The sequence below is a fragment of the Pseudophryne corroboree genome, chromosome 2, assembly GCF_028390025.1.
Source record: "Pseudophryne corroboree isolate aPseCor3 chromosome 2, aPseCor3.hap2, whole genome shotgun sequence".
NCBI lineage: Eukaryota > Metazoa > Chordata > Amphibia > Anura > Myobatrachidae > Pseudophryne > Pseudophryne corroboree.
In genome coordinates, this window is record NC_086445.1 from 91,703,092 (window position 1) to 91,725,999 (window position 22,908).

The window sequence follows — 22,908 nt, forward strand, 5'->3', positions numbered from 1 at the left end:
TACCCTGGCTGAGGAGGACCTGGAGTTCTCTCTTTCGGTGCTGCAGAGTCATCCGCACTCTCCCGCCCGTTTGGGAGCTTTGGTATAATCCCCATGGTCCTTTCGGAGTTCCCAGCATCCACTAGGACGTTAGAGAAAATAAGAATTTACTCACCGGTAATTCTATTTCTCGTAGTCCGTAGTGGATGCTGGGCGCCCATGCCAAGTGCGGTTTGTCTGCAATACTTGTACATAGTTACTGTTAACTAAAGGGTTATTGTTGAGCCATCTGTTGAGAGGCTCAGTTGTTTTCATACTGTCAAACTGGATATAGTATCACGAGTTGTACGGTGTGATTGGTGTGGCTGGTAAGAGTCTTACCCGGGATTCTAAATCCTTCCTTATTATGTCTGCTCGTCCGGGCACAGTGTCCTAACTGAGGCTTGGAGGAGGGTCATAGTGGGAGGAGCCAGTGCACACCAGGTAGTCATAAATCTTTCTAGAGTGCCCAGCCTCCTTCGGAGCCCGCTATTCCCCATGGTCCTTTCGGAGTTCCCAGCATCCACTACGGACTACGAGAAATAGAATTACCGGTGAGTAAATTCTTATTTTAACCTTGCATAAACACAACACATTTGCACATTAGTTGATAATGGCCCTCATTCCGAGTTGATCGCTCGTTATTTTTCATCGCATCGCAGTGAAATTTCGCTTAGTGCGCATGCGCAATAGTCGCACTGCGACTGCGCCAAGTAACTTTGCTATGAAGATTGGATTTTTACTCACGGCATTTTCTTCGCTCCGGCGATCGTAGTGTGATTGACAGGAAATGGGTGTTACTGGGCGGAAACACGGCGTTTTAGGGGCGTGTGGATGAAAACGCTACCGTTTCCGGAAAAAACGCAGGAGTGGCCGGAGAAACGGGGGAGTGTCTGAGCGAACGCTGGGTGTGTTTCTGACGTCAATCCAGGAACGACAAGCACTGAACTGATCGCACAGGCAGAGTAAGTGTGGAGCTACTCTAAAACTGCTAAGTAGTTTGTGATCGCAATAATGCGAATACATCGGTCGCAATTTTAGGATGCTAAGATACACTCCCAGTAGGCGTAGGCTTAGCGTGTGTAACTCTGCTAAATTCGCCTTGCGACCGATCAACTCGGAATGAGGGCCAATGTCCAAATTGACTCTCCTACAAATACAATGGTGAATTTGACTATAGAGCCGCATATTGAAGCGTAGAGTTTGTTCTGGTGCATTTGCTGCTTACATTTCCAAATTCCATGGGATATATTTTTTTATACAGCCATAAGTAGTGTTCCGGCAGGAATCAGTTTATTGTGCAAGTTATATATAAATCTAAAAAGCTATTACCACTATAATATGTTTTATGCCCCCTTTGTGTAACATGAAAAAAGTTGCTGTATAAGTATAATAACTGATTTCGGGAACTCTGGTAAAATGTGAGCTGCAAAAACATCTTTCTTGAAATACACAGCACAGGGGGTCATTCCGAGTTGTTCGCTCGCAAGCTGCTTTTAGCAGCTTTGCACACGCTAAGCCGCCGCCTACTGGGAGTGAATCTTAGCTTATCAAAATTGCGAACGAAAGATTAGCAGAATTGCGAATAGACACTTCTTAGCAGTTTCTGAGTAGCTCCAGACTTACTCGGCATCTGCAATCAGTTCAGTGCTTGTCGTTCCTGGTTTGACGTCACAAACACACCCAGCGTTCGCCCAGACACTCCTCCGTTTCTCCAGCCACTCCCGCGTTTTCCCCAGAAACGGTAGCGTTTTTTCGCACACACCCATAAAACGTCCAGTTTCCGCCCAGAAACACCCACTTCCTGTCAATCACATTACGATCACCAGAACGAAGAAAAAACCTCGTAATGCCGTGAGTAAAAAACCTAACTGCATAGCAAATTTACTTGGCGCAGTCGCACTGCGGACATTGCGCCTGCGCATTAGCGACTAATCGCTCCGTTGCGAGAAAAAAATAACGAGCGAACAACTCGGAATGACCCCCACAATGGGGGTAATTCAGAGTTGATCGCAGCAGCAAATTTGTTAGCAGTTCGTCAAAACCGTGTGCACTGCAAGGGGGGGGGGGGGGCAGATATAACATGTGCAGAGAGAGTTAGATCTGGCTGGGTTATTTTGTTTCTGTGCAGGGTAAATACTGGCTGCTTTATTTTTACACTGCAATTTAGATTTCAGTTTGAACACACCCCACCCAAATCTAACTCTCTCTGCACATGTTATATCTGCCCCCCCCCCCCCCTCCCCTGCAGTGCACATGGTTTTGCCCAACTGCTAACAAATTTGCAGCTGCGATCAACTCTGAATTAGGCCCGATGATAGCTTCAAGAGATACTTGGGCCAGCCTATAGGTGCATTTATTTTTCCTTTGGCTCTTTGGTATTAAAGATGTATGACAGCTATCTATTTAGGTGGGTTGGGATTGGGTGATTAGCAGTCGAGATCCCGGCGGTCAGCATACCGACGCCGAGATCCCGGCCACCAGAATGCCGACAGGGATGTGTGTGCGCAACAAAGCATCAGGTTCTATTCGTGTCATGCACGAGTAGGAATAGTCCTGGGCCCCTGCCGGCATTCCGTCAGCCAGGAACCCTGCACATCATAACTACATCCCATTTAGGCTCCTATGTTGTTTCTTTTTTCTTAATGACGATACTATTTGTGGATGTCTTTTGGAGTTTAATATTAACCTGAGATATCTACTTTCTCTTGTTGTTTACACAAAGGAATTTTTGCTATTATAACAATTTTTTTTCCATACATATGTCCATCTTCTATAGAAAAAAATTGTATGGAAAAAAAATATTGTTATAATATCATTGAATTTATCACATCATTAGAGCTTGTTGCCATATGCTCTGTCCCATCAACTACTCACCTCTTCTAGGCTACCGGGGCGGCTATGGGACTCATGGTCAACAGTGTCTAGGTCGACACCTATTTGTCGACACTAGAAATAGGTCAACACGTCCATTAGGTCGACATGAAAAAAGGCCGACATGAGTTTTTCATGGTTTTTTGGTGTCGTTTTCTTAGTAAAGTGACCGGGAACCCCAATTAGTGCACCGTGTCCCCTCGCATGGCTCGCAGGATACCGTTCCCAACTGTAGTCCACGTGGATGGATCGTAAAGTTTGAAAAAGTTTAAAAAAAAAAAAGATAAAATGTTGAAAAACTCATGTCAGTTTTTTTGTATGTTGACCTAATGGCCATGTTGACCTATTTCTAGTGTCGACCTATTCACTGTCAACCAATGGGTGTCGACCTAAGTGGTGTCGACCCAGAGTCCGGATACCACTGAAACTACCCTCTGCAATTTACTTGCATCCTGAACAATTTTTAAATTCATTTTAAAAATATTTGTTTTATTTTGGTGACATTTCCCCCTTAATGATGGGCGGCAGTGACACAAGCCATTGAATAATACCTTTGCACAACACTAGGCACAGAATCATTTTGTGATATTTATGATCATGATGCTAATGTTTTATTAATTCGATTTGGTTGAACTGTGCAACATATTTCCTGGAGTATAAACAGTAAACTATTTGGTTGTTTTCCTTAAATGTACTTGTGTATTTCTGTTGGGAGCTCGCCAGCTGATGCAGATAATGAAAGATCAAATTATGTTTCCTTGCTGCATTGTAAGAGCACAACATGGCCAGAACAATACATATAAACAGTGATCAAAGAGGGACAGCATTTTCTCGCTCCGGGATATAATCTTCTATTTTAGGCTGTGGTTAACAACCACAGATAGAACTTCAAGAAAAGTATATTCCTTATATACAGTACCTGGAAATCCTGCAATTTCTGTTTTATGCCAGCAGTTCCCTTCTATCTCCTATGTACAAAAATGAGTCTTAACATATGTTATTAGAGAGCAGATTTGTGTTCAAACTCAGATTTCTCATGCCTCTAAAATCACCCATCTGCCACTGGTGCTTATGCCATGGAAACATATCACAGGGCAATACTTTTCTTTGAAAAAGTCATGTATTAAATATGGGCATAGGCAAACACAGAGGGGGTTTCCAGTTGCCAGGAACCCCCCCTTCCCACAAATTGACTAATTAGCCACTACATGCAGTATAAAGGGCAGAATGGAATGCTGCATATGCCCAGTGGCAGGAGATTTTCCTACCGAGTCTGCTGTGTGCGTCTGTGGATCTGAGTGCTCAGTCATCGCACCAGAGAGAGAGATTGCCTTACCGTGATCAGTGGGCCTGCGTATGTCTGACGTACTATGGCCCTCATTCCGAGTTGTTCGCTCGCAAGGCGATTTTAGCAGAGTTACACACGCTAAGCCTCCGCCTACTGGGAGTGAATCTTAGCTTCTTAAAATTGCGAACGATGTATTCGCAATATTGCGATTACAAACTACTTAGCAGTTTCAGAGTAGCTCCAGACTTACTCGGCATCTGCGATCAGTTCAGTGCTTGTCGTTCCTGGTTTGACGTCACAAACACACCCAGCGTTCGCCCAGACACTCCCCCGTTTCTCCGGCCACTCCTGCGTTTTTTCCGGAAACGGTAGCGTTTTTATCCACACGCCCATAAAACGCAGTGTTTCCGCCCAGTAACACCCATTTCCTGTCAATCACATTACGATCGCCGGAGCGAAGAAAAAGCCGTGAGTAAAAAAACTATCTTCATAGCAAAATTACTTGGCGCAGTCGCAGTGCGAACATTGCGCATGCGTACTAAGCAGAAAAACGCTGCGATGCGAAGAAAATTACCGAGCGAACGACTCGGAATGAGGGCGAATATTACATAAACTGCACTTTGTATGGGGCAGAGTATAGATTGTTACATGCTAGTTATGTAATCTTCATGGGCTGTGACAATTGCGCTAAAAGTAAACATTTGGAAACCCCCCTCCAGAAAGCCTGCGCCTGCCCCGATGCAGACCTGATGTATAGAGAGGAGGTGGACCGCACACAAAAGTCCCAGGTCTGAACCTGGGACTTGGTCAGACCCAGGACAGAACCTGAGACAGAACCTGGGACAGACCCCTTTCACACTACAGCTCTGACTGGGGTTATTCCAGGGACGGCGCTGTCCAGACTGCAGACGGGTGCAGCGTAACTCTTCTGCCGGCGCTTTGAGCTGACACCATCTCCATACTGTGAATGGGACCCAGATTGTACTGATCACACTGCACCATATCACTGGACCAGGGTTATTTTTCAGGGGATCTGTTCACACTGAGCCACGACCTGGTTTAACCTGGCAATAATCGGGGTCAAAGTGATTGAGTGAAACGGGTATAAATTGCAGGGCAAAAATACGTCTGTCCAGCATTTGTGGGTTACATGCAAAAGTAGCAAGTATTTACCCTGCATAATAAAATGATACATGTATTTGCTCCCCTTTGTTTGTAGCTTTGTTTGTACAAGATGCAGTTACTTGCTGTTTTTGCTCCCAGCTCAGAATAAGCCCCTGTATCGCTTCCTGCTGCCTATACTGTAGGGTTCCCTCCAGGCCCACTTTCCAAAAATGAGACATCACCGGGCGAATGACTTGGGATTAATGGATAGTTCAGATTGGGATGAGATTTTAGAAAGGCCAAAGATTTTGTTATTATTATAAACAGTTATTCTAAATAATAATCATCATCATCCTCATCATCATCATCATCATCATCATAACTGGTAGTAACAATAATAAGACAGGGGAAGACAATGCGTTAATACAGGAGCATGTGTCCTCTTGTCTAAACCCTCTTCTAGACACATTTCACTCAGCGACCATCTTTACCTGCTTTTTCTCGTGCTGGTAAATGGCCCCTCTCTATCTATGGCCGCCAGCCCCAAGTAGTACAATGATTACTCCTTCGCTACTTACATCTAAGCTGTATTATGTTTTGAGAATTGTGGTGCTCTTTGTCACCTGCACTCCATTTTTGTTATTTATTTACTGTTATGCTAAGTTCTGTCTCCCTGTACTGTCCTTTGTATGGCGCTGCGAAACACTTGTGGCGCCTTATAAATAAAACGTAGTAATAATAATAATAATAATGTGTGCGTGTAGATTTTGAGCTGAACCTAATAAAATTCCACATACACATGAGGGCAGAGCACAAAGATCTTTTCTGGTCTATAGATCCGGCTGCAGTAAAGATCATCAACTGATTAATGAAGTGTTGGTCTAACTATTACTATAATAATAATAATACTAACTATTGTTAGTATTAAAAATAAATAAATATAAACCAAGTGTCAGAGTGAGGCATGTAAGGCCCAGCGGGGGAATGCTGTGGTAGGGCCCTATGCTTAGGGGTGTGGCCAGTCAAAGGGGGTGTGGCCAGCTGCCACAGAGGCTTGGCTAACTAATCGAGAGTGCATGGTCTGGGCCCCTTGAGATATATATATATATATACATATACAGTAAATACTGCTATGTCATGCATGATAATGCACCAGACTAATAACAGTGATGCACCGTAGAAAATACACCATAGCCCTGTGCAGTGCAGTATATTATAATATATGTATAATGTATAATTAAATGCATAGTTTGGAACATGATCTCAAGAGAAGGGGCTGGGCAACTCACTCAGTGGGGTCCACTGGGGTGGGGGGGCTGTGCCCCCCTGTGGGCCAGTCCAACTCTGATTGTGCTACATCTCCCTCCAAGTAAGGATCAGAATCAATGCTATACCTGGCTGGTTACCACAAGAGAGCAAGTTGAAACCTGAAAAAAATGAAACCAACACTTGCAAGTCCCCAATCCTTGTTAATAGGTGAAGTGGTCGGGATGCTGTCAAGATTCCAGCTGTTGGGATCGCGGCTGCTGAAAAACCGACGCCAGAATCTGGACACCTTTCAGAATCCCGACATCAGAACTCCGAATGGGCCAGGAGACATATGCTGGAATCCCGACCAAAAGTATGGCCGCAAGGTTTGGTTTAGAGCCGGGGGAGGGTGGGTTAGGTTTAGGCATCAGGCTGGGAGTGTTAGGGTTAGGATGTGGGGGGAGGAGGTTAGGATTAGGCTGCAGAGAGGGAGGGTTAGGCACCCCTGGGGAGGTTAGGGACAAGCTGCGGGGGCGGGAGTGTTAGGTTTAGGCAGCAAGGATGGGGGTTTGGAATAGGCATCTCTGGGAGGTGGTTAGGGTTAGGCTACAGGTAGGGAGGGTTAGGGGGGTGGGGAAAGGGTAGAACACCCCTTACTCACCCCTGTCTGTGTTCTAAACTTTGGGATCCCGGCGTCGGTATTTCGAGCGCCGGGATTCCATGCGGCAGGATTACATACTGATTCCAAAGTTGCCTACGGGTGTAAATTACTTGCTATTTTAAATTTGCCCAGATGTTCTTTGTACAACTGCCATTCCATTCTAACCTATTTATGTGGAGTTTAGGTGTTCTCTGTATCCTCCTGTGGCTTTCCTCCGAGTGATGTGCTTCTTCAAACAGTCCATATATATAATGCTATAGTGTCTGATAAAATCACCTTAGTGTTTGTGACAAAAAATGTATGGTGCACTTGAATTAGCGGTTTGGTCACAATGTGCTCTTCCAACATGGGACATCATGTCCATCAAAATAGCACACCATGGATGTGTCCAAGAAAACATGCGCTGTTGTGCTTACCATAATGGGCAAATATGTGCACAATCCACTAACGCAGAGGTTCTCAAACGCGTCCTCAAGGCACCCCAACGGTCCAGGTTTTAAGTTTATCCATGCTTGGCCACAGGTGACTTAATTAGCCCCTTAGTCAGTTTGATTTAACCATCTGTGCTGAGCCATGGGTATACCTAAAACCTGGACCGTTGGGGTGCCTTGAGGACCGAGTTTGAGAACCTCTGCACTAACTGATTTGGCCCCTTCATATTCTTGAGTACGAAATGTCATCAGTAATAATGTCATCACGTCGACATAAGAATGTAAACAGTGATAAAATGTTGGCATGTTAGAATGTCGACATTTCATCCTGGTAGCTCAGTAGTGACTTACCTTTTCCTGGTGGCTGCATGGTCTCCAGCTGCGTCTATTCCTAACCACAACCCCTCACACTAGAGCCTATCCCTATCCCCCCCCCTTTCCACTGCAGTCTAACCCTAACCTCCCCCCCTGTAGCCTAACCCTAATTTCGACATTCTGACAATTTCATGTGTTGACATTCTTCCTGTCAACAGTTTTACAATGACAACATAATTGTCGACATGGTGGTGTCGAAATTATGACTGTCAACACCGGAAAATGGTTACTTTTTTACTTCATTCCTTCAAATTTAAACTTCCGTCACATATGGGCTGATGTGATTGGTCCAATAGATAATATTCTCTGCAAAGAGCTGCATAATATGTTTGGCACTATATAAATGAGCGATAACAACATCACAGGTACCGTGTCAATGACAACAGAAACAATCAACTAAAAGTTATATGAAAGTTCTTGGCTAATTAGCAAGTCAAGGTCTACCATATCTAGAAGGGGCAGACAGGAACGGGCCAAGTCGGCTTCCCTGTATTGAGGTTGCTTCTTCAGGAATTCTATCCAGATATCTTGGACCTTGATTTGCTGATTAACCAAGGACCTTCAACATTGCTGTGACTTACACTGTAAATAATATGTTGCAATTGTCTTTATAAAACTATATTCCATTCTAATTATAATCTTTGTGTCTTCCTTTAATGGGAAACTGCTGTTTGTTTTACATCATTGTTCTTTTCAATCGTTTAAGATAATGTTTAAATGAGTGACAAAACTAAATAAAAATGCAGTTTAAAAAATAAAAACAATTCCAACGATTCCAATATTTAATTTTATGGAGTGTTTCTAGTGCTAGTATTTAGAGTAATTAAGGTCTGTACAGATGGTGTTCTCTGATGCATTATGACCAATTAAGGTGGTGAAAATTGCTTTAAGCTGGGTAAACACTACGCAATGTGTACCGGGTCGCCATATCGGATCCTGGGTACACATCAGAACGATCTAATAAAGGACGTAACGATCACTATTCCATCCTTCATTAGCATACACCGGGTTACATGCGATATCGCCCGGCTGACCATGCAGCCTGGTTAACCAAGCAACGTTGCATGCGACCGAGGGCACCCGCACACCGAACAATATGCCGTTCCAATACGGCCGGAAACTACAAATCAAGCCGATATGTTCTCAATGTGTACCCAGCTTTAGAAAGGTATGGTCCTGAAAAAAGTTCTGCCCAGAAACCCAACCGTAACTCACCCATACCCAACCCCTTCAAAGCTTACATTCCCTTTACTTGTACCCCACAATACAGCATGTAATCCTGGGGGAGACTGATCGAAACAACTAAAGAGGACAAATAAGTGGAGGCACATAAAAAATTGAACAATAGTGCTGGGGCGCACTCACACAGACATCACATACAACAAGGTGTATCTGTTGTTATATACGCAATTTATTGAATATTACATAGAAGAAACATCAAAATAATTAGAGAAGTAAAAACAGCATTGGTTCATATCTGATAGTGTATAAAAGTTGCAATACTGTGTATGAATTAAAATCTGTCCTGTTTTCTAGATACAGTATTGGAACTATGGGGGTCATTCCGAGTTGAACGCTCGCTGCCATTTTTTGCAGCGCAGCGATAAGGTTACTACTGAGCATGCGTATGCACCGCAATGCGCACGCGCGTCGTACGGGTACAAAGCGGATCGTAGCTGGGCGATGGATTTAACGATGAATCCATTCGCACAGCCGATCGCAAGTAGATTGACAGAAAGAGGGCGCGTGTGGGTGGCAACTGACCGTTTTCTGTGTGTGTTTGGAAAAACGCAGGCGTGTCCAAGCGTTTGCAGGGCGGGTGTCTGACGTCAATTCCGGGACCAAAAAGACTGAAGTGATCGCAAGGGCTGAGTAAGTCCAGAGCTACTCAGAAACTGCAAAAAACTTTTTAGTCCCGCTCGGCTGCACACGCGTTCGAACACTTGCAAAGCAAAAATACACTCCCCCGTGGGCGGCAACGATGCGTTTGCACGGATGCTAAAAGGAGCTAGCGAGCGATCAACTCGGTATGAGGGCCAATATCACATAGTCCTTGTACAAACGTACATGGTGCCCTTATAAATTAGCACTATTAGAGTAATTGGGAATAACTGCTCGTTGATAGTCCACCGGTTAGTAATTAGTAATAACTTGGTAAAAACTTGCATAAATTACCATTTTTGGCAATGTGGCCACACTGGGAGGCATGGTAAAGGGCTCAGTTACCTTTGGGCCCCCACAAAACTTAATCCGGCTCTGTGTTTGTCATTATATAACAAAGCATGTCCTGGTTAGGCACAGATTTATCAAGCATTAGAGAGTGATAAATTGCACGGTAATAAAGTACCAACCAATCAGCTCCCAACGGTCATTTTTCAAACACAGTCTGTAACATGGCAGCTAGGAGCTGATTGGTTGGTACTTTATCACCGTGCAATTTATCACTCTCCAAGGCTTGATAAATCTGGGCCTAAGTACTAATCCATTTAGACCAGGCTTTTTCATCCAGTGTGCCGTGGCACACTAGTGTGCCGCGACCAGTGGCAAGGTGTGCCGCGGAGCCAGAGCAGCTTCCTGCACCTTCACAGTGAACTGTTGGCCCGGGCTCTTCTTAGAGGATCAGTCGTGCTCCGGCCATGACCTATGCCTTGAAAACGATGTGATATCATAGGTCACAGCTGCCGCGTCTCACCACCCAGCCAGCCCACCCGCCTACCTACACATTTCCCAGTTCCCGCCTGCATACACAGCTTTCCTTGTCCACCCACATCCACACCTGCCCTACCGCCCGCTGCTCAGTATCCGCAGCACTCCACTATAAACAACCCCCGCCACTGAGGGACAGGGAAGAGGACAGCTGATAATATTTGTTATTTTATTTTTCCTGTGGGGAACAATAGGATTTCAATAGGATTTATGTGGGGAGAATAAGAATTTATGAATTTATGGGGGGAACAATGTGAATAATTCATGTGGAGAGCAATAGGATTTATGTGGGGAGAAATGTGATTGATTTATGTGGGGAGCAATGTGATTGTTTTTTCTGTGTAGGCCAATGTATGTGTGGATTTATTTATTTTTTTACTGGGAGGGCCAATGTGTGTGTTTTGTCTTTTTCTGTGGGGTACTGATGGTGTGCCTTGGCAATTTTAAGATATTGTTCGGTGTGCCGCGAGTCAAAAAACGTTGAAAATCTCTGATTTAGACACTGCACATATAAACAAATTGTATAGCTCATGAACTATATGAGATGAGTACAAAGTCTTTTGTGAACCCGCAGATCGGTATCTACACAATCGCAAAATTATCCATAAATAACTATATGTAAAACGAAGAACAAGTATATTCACACTGGTGAAAAGGAAAATGCAGCTGTACAGGAATGCACTAATTTATGAAAGTATTAAATGAAAAATAAATACAAACACAAAAATAAGAATTTACTTACCGATAATTCTATTTCTCGTAGTCCGTAGTGGATGCTGGGGACTCCGTCAGGACCATGGGGAATAGCGGCTCCGCAGGAGACAGGGCACAAAAGTAAAAGCTTTAGGATCAGGTGGTGTGCACTGGCTCCTCCCCCTATGACCCTCCTCCAAGCCTCAGTTAGGATACTGTGCCCGGACGAGCGTACACAATAAGGAAGGATTTTGAATCCCGGGTAAGACTCATACCAGCCACACCAATCACACTGTACAACCTGTGATCTGAACCCAGTTAACAGCATGATAACAGCGGAGCCTCTGAAAAGATGGCTCACAACAATAACCCGATTTTTGTAACAATAACTATGTACAAGTATTGCAGACAATCCGCACTTGGGATGGGCGCCCAGCATCCACTACGGACTACGAGAAATAGAATTATCGGTAAGTAAATTCTTATTTTCTCTGACGTCCTAAGTGGATGCTGGGGACTCCGTCAGGACCATGGGGATTATACCAAAGCTCCCAAACGGGCGGGAGAGTGCGGATGACTCTGCAGCACCGAATGAGAGAACTCCAGGTCCTCCTCAGCCAGGGTATCAAATTTGTAGAATTTTTCAAACGTGTTTGCCCCTGACCAAGTAGCAGCTCGGCAAAGTTGTAAAGCCGAGACCCCTCGGGCAGCCGCCCAAGATGAGCCCACCTTCCTTGTGGAATGGGCATTTACATATTTTGGCTGTGGCAGGCCTGCCACAGAATGTGCAAGCTGAATTGTACTACACATCCAACTAGCAATCGTCTGCTTAGAAGCAAGAGCACCCAGTTTGTTGGGTGCATACAGGATAACAGCAAGTCAGTTTTCCTGACTCCAGCCGTCCTGGAAACCTATATTTTCAGGGCCCTGACAACATCTAGCAACTTGGAGTCCTCCAAGTCCCTAGTAGCCGCAGGTACCACAATAAGCTGGTTCAGGTGAAACGCTGACACCACCTTAGGGAGAAACTGGGGACGAGTCCGCAGCTCTGCCCTGTCCGAATGGACAATCAGATATGGGCTTTTGTGAGACAAAGCCGCCAATTCTGACACTCGCCTGGCCGAGGCCAGGGCCAACAGCATGGTCACTTTCCATGTGAGATATTTCAAATCCACAGATTTGAGCGGTTTAAACCAATGTGATTTGAGGAATCCCAGAACTACGTTGAGATCCCACAGTGCCACTGGAGGCACAAAAGGGGGTTGTATATGCAGTACTCCCTTGACAAATTTCTGGACTTCAGGAACTGAAGCCAATTCTTTCTGGAAGAAAATCGACAGGGCCGAAATTTGAACCTTAATGGACCCCAATTTGAGGCCCATAGACACTCCTGTTTGTAGGAAATGCAGGAATCGATCGAGTTGAAATTCCTCCGTGGGGGCCTTCCGGGCCTCACACCATGCAACATATTTTCGCCAAATGCGGTGATAATGTTGTGCGGTCACCTCCTTCCTGGCTCTGACCAGGGTAGGGATGACCTCTTCCGGAATGCCTTTTTCCCTTAGGATCCGGCGTTCAACCGCCATGCCGTCAAACGCAGCCGCGGTAAGTCTTGGAACAGACATGATCCTTGCTGAAGCAAGTCCCTTCTTAGTATCTCTTGAAGTTCCGGGTACCAAGTCCTTCTTGGCCAATCCGGAGCCCTGAGTGTAGTTCTTACTCCTCTCCGTCTTATAATTCTCAGTACCTTGGGTATGAGAGGCAGAGGAGGGAACACATACACCGACTGGTACACCCACGGTGTTACCAGAGCGTCCCAGCTATTGCCTGAGGGTCTCTTGACCTGGCGCAATACCTGTCCAGTTTTTTGTTCAGACGGGACGCCATCATGTCCACCTTTGGTCTTTCCCAGCGGTTCACAATCATGTGGAAGACTTCCAGATGAAGTCCCCACTCTCCCGGGTGGAGGTCGTTCCTGCTGAGGAAGTCTGCTTCCCAGTTGTCCACTCCCGGAATGAACACCGCTGACAGTGTTATCACATGATTTTTCGCCCAGCGAAGAATCCTTGCTGCCATTGCCCTCCTGCTTCTTGTGCCGCCCTGTCTGTTTACGTGGGCGACTGCCGTGATGTTGTCCGACTGGAAAAGCACCGGTTGACTTTGAAGCAGAGGTCTTCCTAGGCTCAGAGCATTGTAAATTGCCCTTAGCTCCAGTATATTTATGTGGAGAGAAGTCTCCAGACTTGACCACACTCCTTGGAAATTTCTTCCCTGTGTGACTGCTCCCCAGCCTCTCAGGCTGGCATCCGTGGTCACCAGAACCCAGTCCTGAATGCCGAATGTGCTGCCCTCTAGTAGATGAGCACTCTGCAGCCACCACAGAAGAGACACCCTTGTCCTTGGAGACAGGATTATCCGCTGATGCATCTGAAGTTGCGATCCGGACCATTCGTCCAGCAGATCCCACTGAAAAATTCTTGCGTGAAATCTGCCGAATGGAATCGCTTCGTAAGAAGCCACCATTTTTCCCAGGACTCTTGTGCATTGATGCACTGACACTTGGCCTGGTTTTAGGAGGTTTCTGACTAGCTCGGATAACTCCCTGGCTTTCTCCTCCGGGAGAAACACCTTTTTCTGGACTGTGTCCAGAATCATCCCTAGGAACAGCAGACGTGTCGTCGGAAACAGCTGCGATTTTGGAATATTTAGCATCCACCCGTGCTGTCGTAGAACTACTTGAGATAGTGCTACTCCGACCTCCAACTGTTCTCTGGACCTTGCCCTTATCAGGAGATCGTCCAAGTAAGGGATAATTAAGACGCCTTTTCTTTGAAGAAGGATCATCATTTCGGCCATTACCTTGGTAAAGACCCGGGGTGCCGTGGACAATCCAAACGTCAGCGTCTGAAACTGATAGTGACAGTTCTGTACCACGAACCTGAGGTACCCTTGGTGAGAAGGGCAAATTTGGACATGGAGGTAAGCATCCTTGATGTCCAGGGACACCATATAGTCCCCTTCTTCCTGGTTCGCTATCACTGCTCTGAGTGACTCCATCTTGATTTGAACCTTTGTATGTAAGTGTTCAAAGATTTCAGATTTAGAATAGGTCTCACCGAGCCGTCTGGCTTCAGTACCACAATATAGTGTGGAATAATACCCCTTTCCTTGTTGTAGGAGGGGTACTTTGATTATCACCTGCTGGGAATACAGCTTGTGAATTGTTTCCAATACTGCCTCCCTGTCGGAGGGAGACGTTGGTAAAGCAAACTTCAGGAACCTGCGAGGGGGAGACGTCTCGAATTTCCAATCTGTACCCCTGGGATACTACTTGTAGGATCCAGGGGTCCACTTGCGAGTGAGCCCACTGCGCGCTGAAACTCTTGAGACGACCCCCCACCGCACCTGAGTCCGCTTGTACGGCCCCAGCATCATGCTGAGGACTTGGCAGAAGCGGTGGAGGGCTTCTGTTCCTGGGAAGGGGCTGCCTGCTGCAGTCTTCTTCCCTTTCCTCTATCCCTGGGCAGATATGACTGGCCTTTTGCCCGCTTGCCCTTATGGGGACGAAAGGACTGAGGCTGAAAAGACGGTGTCTTTTTCTGCTGAGATGTGACTTGGGGTAAAAAAGGTGGATTTTCCAGCTGTTGCCGTGGCCACCAGGTCCGATGGACCGACCCCAAATAACTCCTCCCCTTTATACGGCAATACTTCCATGTGCCGTTTGGAAACTGCATCACCTGACCACTGTCGTGTCCATAAACATCTTCTGGCAGATATGGACATCGCACTTACTCTTGATGCCAGAGTGCAAATATCCCTCTGTGCATCTCGCATATATAGAAATGCATCCTTTAAATGCTCTATAGTCAATAAAATACTGTCCCTGTCAAGGGTATCAATATTTTCAGTCAGGGAATCCGACCAAGCCACCCCAGCGCTGCACATCCAGGCTGAGGCGATCGCTGGTCGCAGTATAACACCAGTATGTGTGTATATACTTTTTAGGATATTTTCCAGCCTCCTATCAGCTGGCTCCTTGAGGGCGGCCGTATCTGGAGACGGTAACGCCACTTGTTTTGATAAGCGCGTGAGCGCCTTATCCACCCTAAGGGGTGTTTCCCAACGCGCCCTAACTTCTGGCGGGAAAGGGTATAACGCCAATAATTTTCTATCGGGGGAAACCCACGCATCATCACACACTTCATTTAATTTATCTGATTCAGGAAAAACTACAGGTAGTTTTTTCACACCCCACATAATACCCTTTTTTGTGGTACTTGTAGTATCAGAAATATGTAACACCTCCTTCATTGCCCTTAACATGTAACGTGTGGCCCTAATGGAAAATACGTTTGTTTCTTCACCGTCAACACTGGAGTCAGTGTCCGTGTGAGGTAAATGGGCGTTTTAAAGCCCCTGACGGTGTTTGAGACGCCTGGACAGGTACTAATTTGTTTGCCGGCCGTCTCATGTCGTCAACCGACCTTGCAGCGTGTTGACATTATCACGTAATTCCCTAAATAAGCCATCCATTCCGGTGTCGACTCCCTAGAGAGTGACATCACCATTACAGGCAATTTCTCCGCCTCCTCACCAACATCGTCCTCATACATGTCGACACACACGTACCGACACACAGCACACACACAGGGAATGCTCTGATAGAGGACAGGACCCCACTAGCCCTTTGGGGAGACAGAGGGAGAGTTTGCCAGCACACACCAAAACGCTATAATTATACAGGGACAACCTTATATAAGTGTTTTCCCTTATAGCATCTTAATATATAATAATATCGCCAAATAAGTGCACCCCCTCTCTGTTTTAACCCTGTTTCTGTAGTGCAGTGCAGGGGAGAGCCTGGGAGCCTTCCTAGCAGCGGAGCTGTGTAGGAAAATGGCGCTGTGTGCTGAGGAGAATAGGCCCCGCCCCCTTTTCGGCGGGCTTCTTCTCCCGTTTTTCTGACAACCTGGCAGGGGTTAAATACATCCATATAGCCCCAGAGGCTATATGTGATGTATTTTTAGCCAGCATAGGTACTTTCATTGCTGCCCAGGGCGCCCCCCCAGCGCCCTGCACCCTCAGTGACCGTTGGTGTGAAGTGTGCTGAGAGCAATGGCGCACAGCTGCAGTGCTGTGCGCTACCTCATGAAGACTGAGAAGTCTTCAGCCGCCGATTTCTGGACCTCTTCTCTCTTCAGCATCTGCAAGGGGGTCGGCGGCGCGGCTCCGGTGACCCATCCAGGCTGTACCTGTGATCGTCCCTCTGGAGCTAGTGTCCAGTAGCCTAAGAAGCCAATCCATCCTGCACGCAGGTGAGTTCACTTCTTCTCCCCTAAGTCCCTCGTTGCAGTGAGCCTGTTGCCAGCAGGACTCACTGAAAATAAAAAACCTAACAAAACTTTTACTCTAAGCAGCTCTTTAGGAGAGCCACCTAGATTGCACCCTTCTCGGCCGGGCACAAAAACCTAACTGAGGCTTGGAGGAGGGTCATAGGGGGAGGAGCCAGTGCACACCACCTGATCCTAAAGCTTTTACTTTTGTGCCCTGTCTCCTGCGGAGCCGCTATTCCCCATGGTCCTGACGGAGTCCCCAGCATCCACTTAGGACGTCAGAGAAATAACAATGCTTCCTACCATCTAATCTGTACAACTAGCTGTCACCCACTTTCAGACATATATTATGATGATGATGATGATGATGATGATGATGATGATGATGATGATACTAGTATATTAATTAAAAAATACATCACAGTGAAAAATAAAAAATAAATACCAAAAAAGAATCAGAGAAGAAAATCAATGAAGATAAATGCTAACTTCTGCGGGAACTAGGGCGCATGCGCACAGCGTCTATTCACCGCTGCTCTGCTAAGAAGGGCAGTGAGTGACAGTGCCCCCCCCCCCCCACAGCGGGACACTGTGGCCCATGGGTGGGAAATCGAGACAGTCCCAAAAAATAGGACTGTCCCGCGAAAATCGGGAGAGTTGGACTGTATGCAGGTGGCATCCCATGGCATCGGATTGTAGTACATGGCCATTGGGCCGCTTGGAAGATCTACGCACAGTCTTGACTCTGTCAAACTCGACAGTGGTCTGGATGCGGACAGTCTGTCCAGGGAACAACTTTTAAGGACGCAGGATGTGCATCTAACTAGATCACAGTTCATAAAGAAACATGTCAGCAGGTCCTCCACACTGTCTCCACTTTAATCTGTAAATCCTGATGGGTTTATCTACCTTAGACAATTTAAATATTTTTATCTGGGATAAGTACGTTTTTCTAAGCCACAACACATAAGGAATAAAACCCTCCCCTAATCCACCCATACACATTCACTTTCTGAAGAAGCCCCTCTAACTTCCCCATATGTCCTGAACCCTTCAAGGTCTGCCAGTCAGTAATCTACCACTGAAATAGGGGCAGTTAGGGGCAGTTGATAGATAAGTAAAACTCAAGTGCAGTAAATGTTACTCTGGTCTACTACTGTACTCGGTGTGTTTTACTCACTCTGAAAAACCCTCAGTGTAACTCAATTAGAAATTGGTGTATAGAGCCAGAGTTACTGTGTAACATGATGGCATTACTGTAGAGTGTGTTTAGACATGTCATGGGTGATGTGTGTGCAAAACCGTCCCTAATCAATATGATGCTCTAGGCAAGAATTTGGCTGGTGCCCCCTAGCACCACTGGTAGTTCCGCCTCTGACCCTGCACCCCTTTCCCATCACCATCACCCCTCAGTCATAGCAGTACTCATTTTGGTGCTCCAAAAAGGGGCGTGTTCTTTTGGGAAGGGGCATGGCCTCACAATAGTACCTCCAATTCAAATGACACCACAAAGTAGTGCAACTTTATTCACATTATATCATGCAAGTGTCCCTTCTTCACATTACATCACACAGTAGTACCACTTTACCTTATATACATTACTAATCACAGTACTGCTCCTAATTAACATTACATCACACTGAATTGCTCCTTATTCACTTTACACCACACCATATTGCTCTTTATTCACATTAGACCACACAGTACTGCCCTTTCTATATGTTACGCCACACAGTAGAGCACCATACACACATAATGCCACATTAATGCATTTATACACATAATACCACACAGTAATGCCCCTTATACATATGACACACATTATTAATGTCCTTATAAACATAATGCACCTTACACATTATGCCAACCTTTATTAATGCCCTTATACACATAGTGACACACATAATGCCCCTTACACATGTTGCACATTATTAATGCTTTATACACATGACACACATAATGCCCCTTACACATATGCCGAACACTATTGCACAGCAGACCTACCCACACACAGCACTCACACGGCCGCTAACACTGTGACCTCTGCCTCTGCTTTGATACAGATGTGTCCTCATAAATCTTGGATCAATATGCCATGCAGCTCCCGCCCAGCTCTGCTAACGTTGAACGCCTTTTTTGCAGAAGATGCGTCTTATTTTCATTGATATGTGACTAGGATGTACAAGCAGCTTCTGATTAAAATGATAATTAGAATGCCTACATTATGTGTGCGACTGTAGCTTTATCGGCATACAAAATGCTACGTTACAGTGATTTCCAGGAAAACACAGTAACGTAGCATTCCGTATGCAGATACAGCCGCAGTCACACACAGAATACAGGCATACCGGATATCATTTTAATCAGCAGAATCTGCTTGTGCCTAGTTTGGCTATGCCTAGGGCCGACTCTGTGTGTATCATATACTCCATGACCTGTCCGCCTCTACAACTGATCCCACCACAGGCCCAAGCCAGGACATGTCTCAGTACAGAACAGTGGCCCAAATGTATTAAGTCTTAAAAAGTGATAAAGCGGAGATGGAAAGAAAATGATAAACGACCAGCCAATCAGCTCCCAACTGCCATTTTTCAAACATAGGAGTCTATTCATGAAGCAGCGAAAAGTGTGCAGAAGTGAGCCAGTGGAGGAGTTGCCCATGGCAACCAATCAGTACTGAAGTAACATTTATAATTTGCATACTATACAATTGTATGGAGCAGCTAATTGGTTGCCATGGGCTATTTCTCTGGCTCACTTCTCCACTCTTTTCACTGCTTCATGAATAGACCCTACAGTCTGTGACATGGCAGTTAGGAAGCTGATTAACTGGTACTTTATCACTCTTTATCCGTCTCCACTTTATCACTTTTTAAGGCTTAATACATTTGGGCCCTTGTGAGCAAAAGGGTTTCATTGGGTAGGAATACTCTTTATGTACCAGTTGAGTCTCCCATATCTAATATTCTAAGAACTGAATATTCCAAAAACTATATATTTCAGGCTCCAAGTTGCACTCACTGTCACCTTCAAGCCCTCCAGCCATGGGTGAGCTCTCCTGGACTCTATACCACCCAGACATGGACTCCGACGGTGTTGCAGGTGACAGATCCCATGAGTGCAAGCCTTCTTCTACATCAATGGAGCCCACATCTTAAGAAGATCTGTATAAAAAATATTCCAAAATACGTATATTGGAGACTCAACCTGTACTGAACCCAGAATTTCAAGAATGAAGAGGAAAAAAATCATAGTACTTCCACATCATTCATCGCAAAATGTCCTCACATGCCTCCCACTTGCTTCAAAATAGCCCAACATGCCCTCAAACCCGCACTTGTCATAACACAATAGACCTGAATAAGCCTTCAGGTTCCACATGTACTTGAAAAGCCCCTTAGACTTCCACACATGTTCCCAAACCTCACCACATGTCCTTTGGACCTCCACACATGCCCCATACATGTTCAACACTCCTCCCCAATTGCCGGGACAGTACAGGAGGTAATATGGCACAGTGGGGTAGATGTATTAACCTGGAGAAGGCATAAGGAAGTGATAAACCAGTGATATGTGCAAGGTGATAAAGGCACCAGCCAATCAGATCCTAAGTATTAATTTACATATTGAGTTGATTGGTTGGTGCCTTTATCACCTTGCACATATCACTGGTTTATCACTTCCTTATGCCTTCTCCAGGTTAATACATCTGCCCCACTGTGTGTAATTCTCAATCAGTGCATTGTGTCTATTCCATCTAAAACCCTTTTCACACTGCCAATGCCGGATCCCACCCGGGAATTGAAAACGGGTCCTTCCCGGGTGGGATCCGGCATTGGCAGCTGCTGCAGGCTTCCCCGACCCGGCAATGTGTCGGGCGCGTTGCCATAGCAGCAGGGGGGGGGGGGGGGAGGTGAAGGCGACGCTGGGAGATGAGATCATCTACGCGCCGCCTCTCCCTGCTGTAGTAAACGGGTCCCGGGACGCATCGACCCGGGAGCCCGTTAATGCAGCCACTGACCCGGTATTCAACCCGGGTATAACACTGCTTTATTCCCGGGTTGAATTGCCGGGTCTGGCGACCCACGATTTTGGCTATGCCCCTTTCACACCGCACGCCGACCCGGCAATATGCCGGGTCGATACCGGGTTATTTGTGCGGTGTGAAAGGGGTATTAGTGGTGGAAAACATGTGCGACACCGGAGGGTAAAGTGATTTATCAGACACAAAGTTGTCTGGCTGGGTAAACTCTGAGCCAATTTGCTGTTTGTGCAAATGTTATGCAATTGTATCATTCACTGCATACATCTGGCATCATGGTGATTACACTTGCTACATTTAAGGTATGTGACTATAGATAATCCCTAAAGTGTCTCAGGGATATTACTGGTTCCTATTCAATTTATTGGCTTCATTCTTCTAAATATCGGTTAATCCCCAAAAATATCTGCCTCTACTGTCAGCAGGTGAAGGATTTGCTTTAAATCTTCAAAAATTTTAAAGGATTCTTACTATCAGAACTTTTTTTTCTTAAATCTGCCTTGAACTACAGCTTTGTTGTTAATAATTCAGGCGTGTCTACACTTTCCACATATTCTTCTGTATATTGGAGGTCATTCCGAGTTGCTTGCTCGTTGCCATTTTTCGCAACGAAGCGATTAGGTGGAAAATGCGCATGCGCATGGTACGCAGCGCGCATGCGCTTAGTTATTTAACACAAAACTTTGTCGTTTTACTGATGCTCGAGCAACGCTTTTCAGTCGCTCCAGTGTTCGTTGTTTGATTGACAGGAAGTGGGTGTTTCTGGGCGGCAACTCAGCGTTTTCATGGCGTTTGCTAAAAAACACAGGCGTGCAAGGGAAAAACGCAGGAGTGGCTGGAGAAACGGGGGAGTGGCTGGCCGAACGCAGGGAGTGTTTGTGACGTCAAACCAGGAACCAAACAGTCTGCAGTGATCGCAATCTAGGAGTAGGTCTGGAGCTACTCAGAAACTGCAGCAAATTATTTAGTAGCAGTTTTGCTAACCTTTCGTTAGCAATTCTGCTAAGCTAAGATATAGCCCCAGAGGGCGGCGGCCTAGCGTTTGCAAGGCTGCTAAAAGCAGCTAGCGAGCGAACAGCTCGGAATGACCACCATTACCATATTATTCCTGAATTATGCAATACACAGCATCTTCTCTCTCTTCAGTAAGGTAAAGGAGACAGTTGTGTTGCAGCTTCTCAGAATATCAGCGCAACAAGGTTCAGACTGTAATACTGGCAACATGTTTCTAAAATGTGGGACACTGCGGCCTTCAAAGATAAGGGGTATTAATACAAATTGGTCTAAATACATCATTTACATTGATACAAGATTTAAAAACAAAGTTTTATGACTTTTCAGGATTTGCTGAAGTGAAATGTTACTATAATCACAGGCATGGGAATCAACTGCAGCTAATTAATCTATACAAAACTGTAAGGGTTGTGTCTGTATATAGCAATATTTTTGAAGAAATATACTTCTAGGGCCTGTTTATGAACTGTGGAGAAGAAATTATATATTTTTTTAAATTCTGGTCTGTTTGTACCGGCATCATGCAAAAACTACTGTATGAATTTGGATTGCGTTTTCACTGTTGTATAGCTTAGTAACCTAGAAAGAAACTGAGGTATGTATGATCTTGATGCATACTTGCCTACTCTCCTGGAAGCTGCGGGAGGCTCCCTTTTTTGGGGGTAGCCCGCCGCACCCCCTGAAGAGTACGCAGGTCTCCCACATCCTGCTCGCACCCTGCGGGCAGGATGGAGAGATAATCTCCCGTATTCGCGGGTCCGTGGGGTGGGGAAGGGGTTAAAATGACACAAATTGCTTGATGGTGTCACATCCCCCCCACCCCCAAGTCTCCTGCAGCGTCTCCTCCCGGCTCCCGGACAGGAGAAATTTAAAGTAGGCAAGTGTGTCTTGATGTGACATCAGGTAGAGGAGCAGTAAAGGAAAAACCAGATGCTTGATTCAGACATGTGCAGGGTGCAGGCTCCCCAAGTCCAAAATTACTACAGTATCTTTTATATATATATATATATATATATATATATATATACATATACATATACACTGCTCCAAAAAATATAGGGAACACTAAAATAATACATCCTAGATCTGAATGAATGAAATATTCTTATTAAATACTTTGT

The 22,908-nt window shown here is 45.6% G+C and overlaps 1 protein-coding gene across 1 annotated transcript in view; it reads right to left on the reverse strand.

The window, feature by feature from the left end:
* Window positions 1–22,908, reverse strand: part of PGR (progesterone receptor) — a 265,623-nt gene that overhangs the window by 114,614 nt on the left and 128,101 nt on the right. The window lies entirely within an intron of this gene.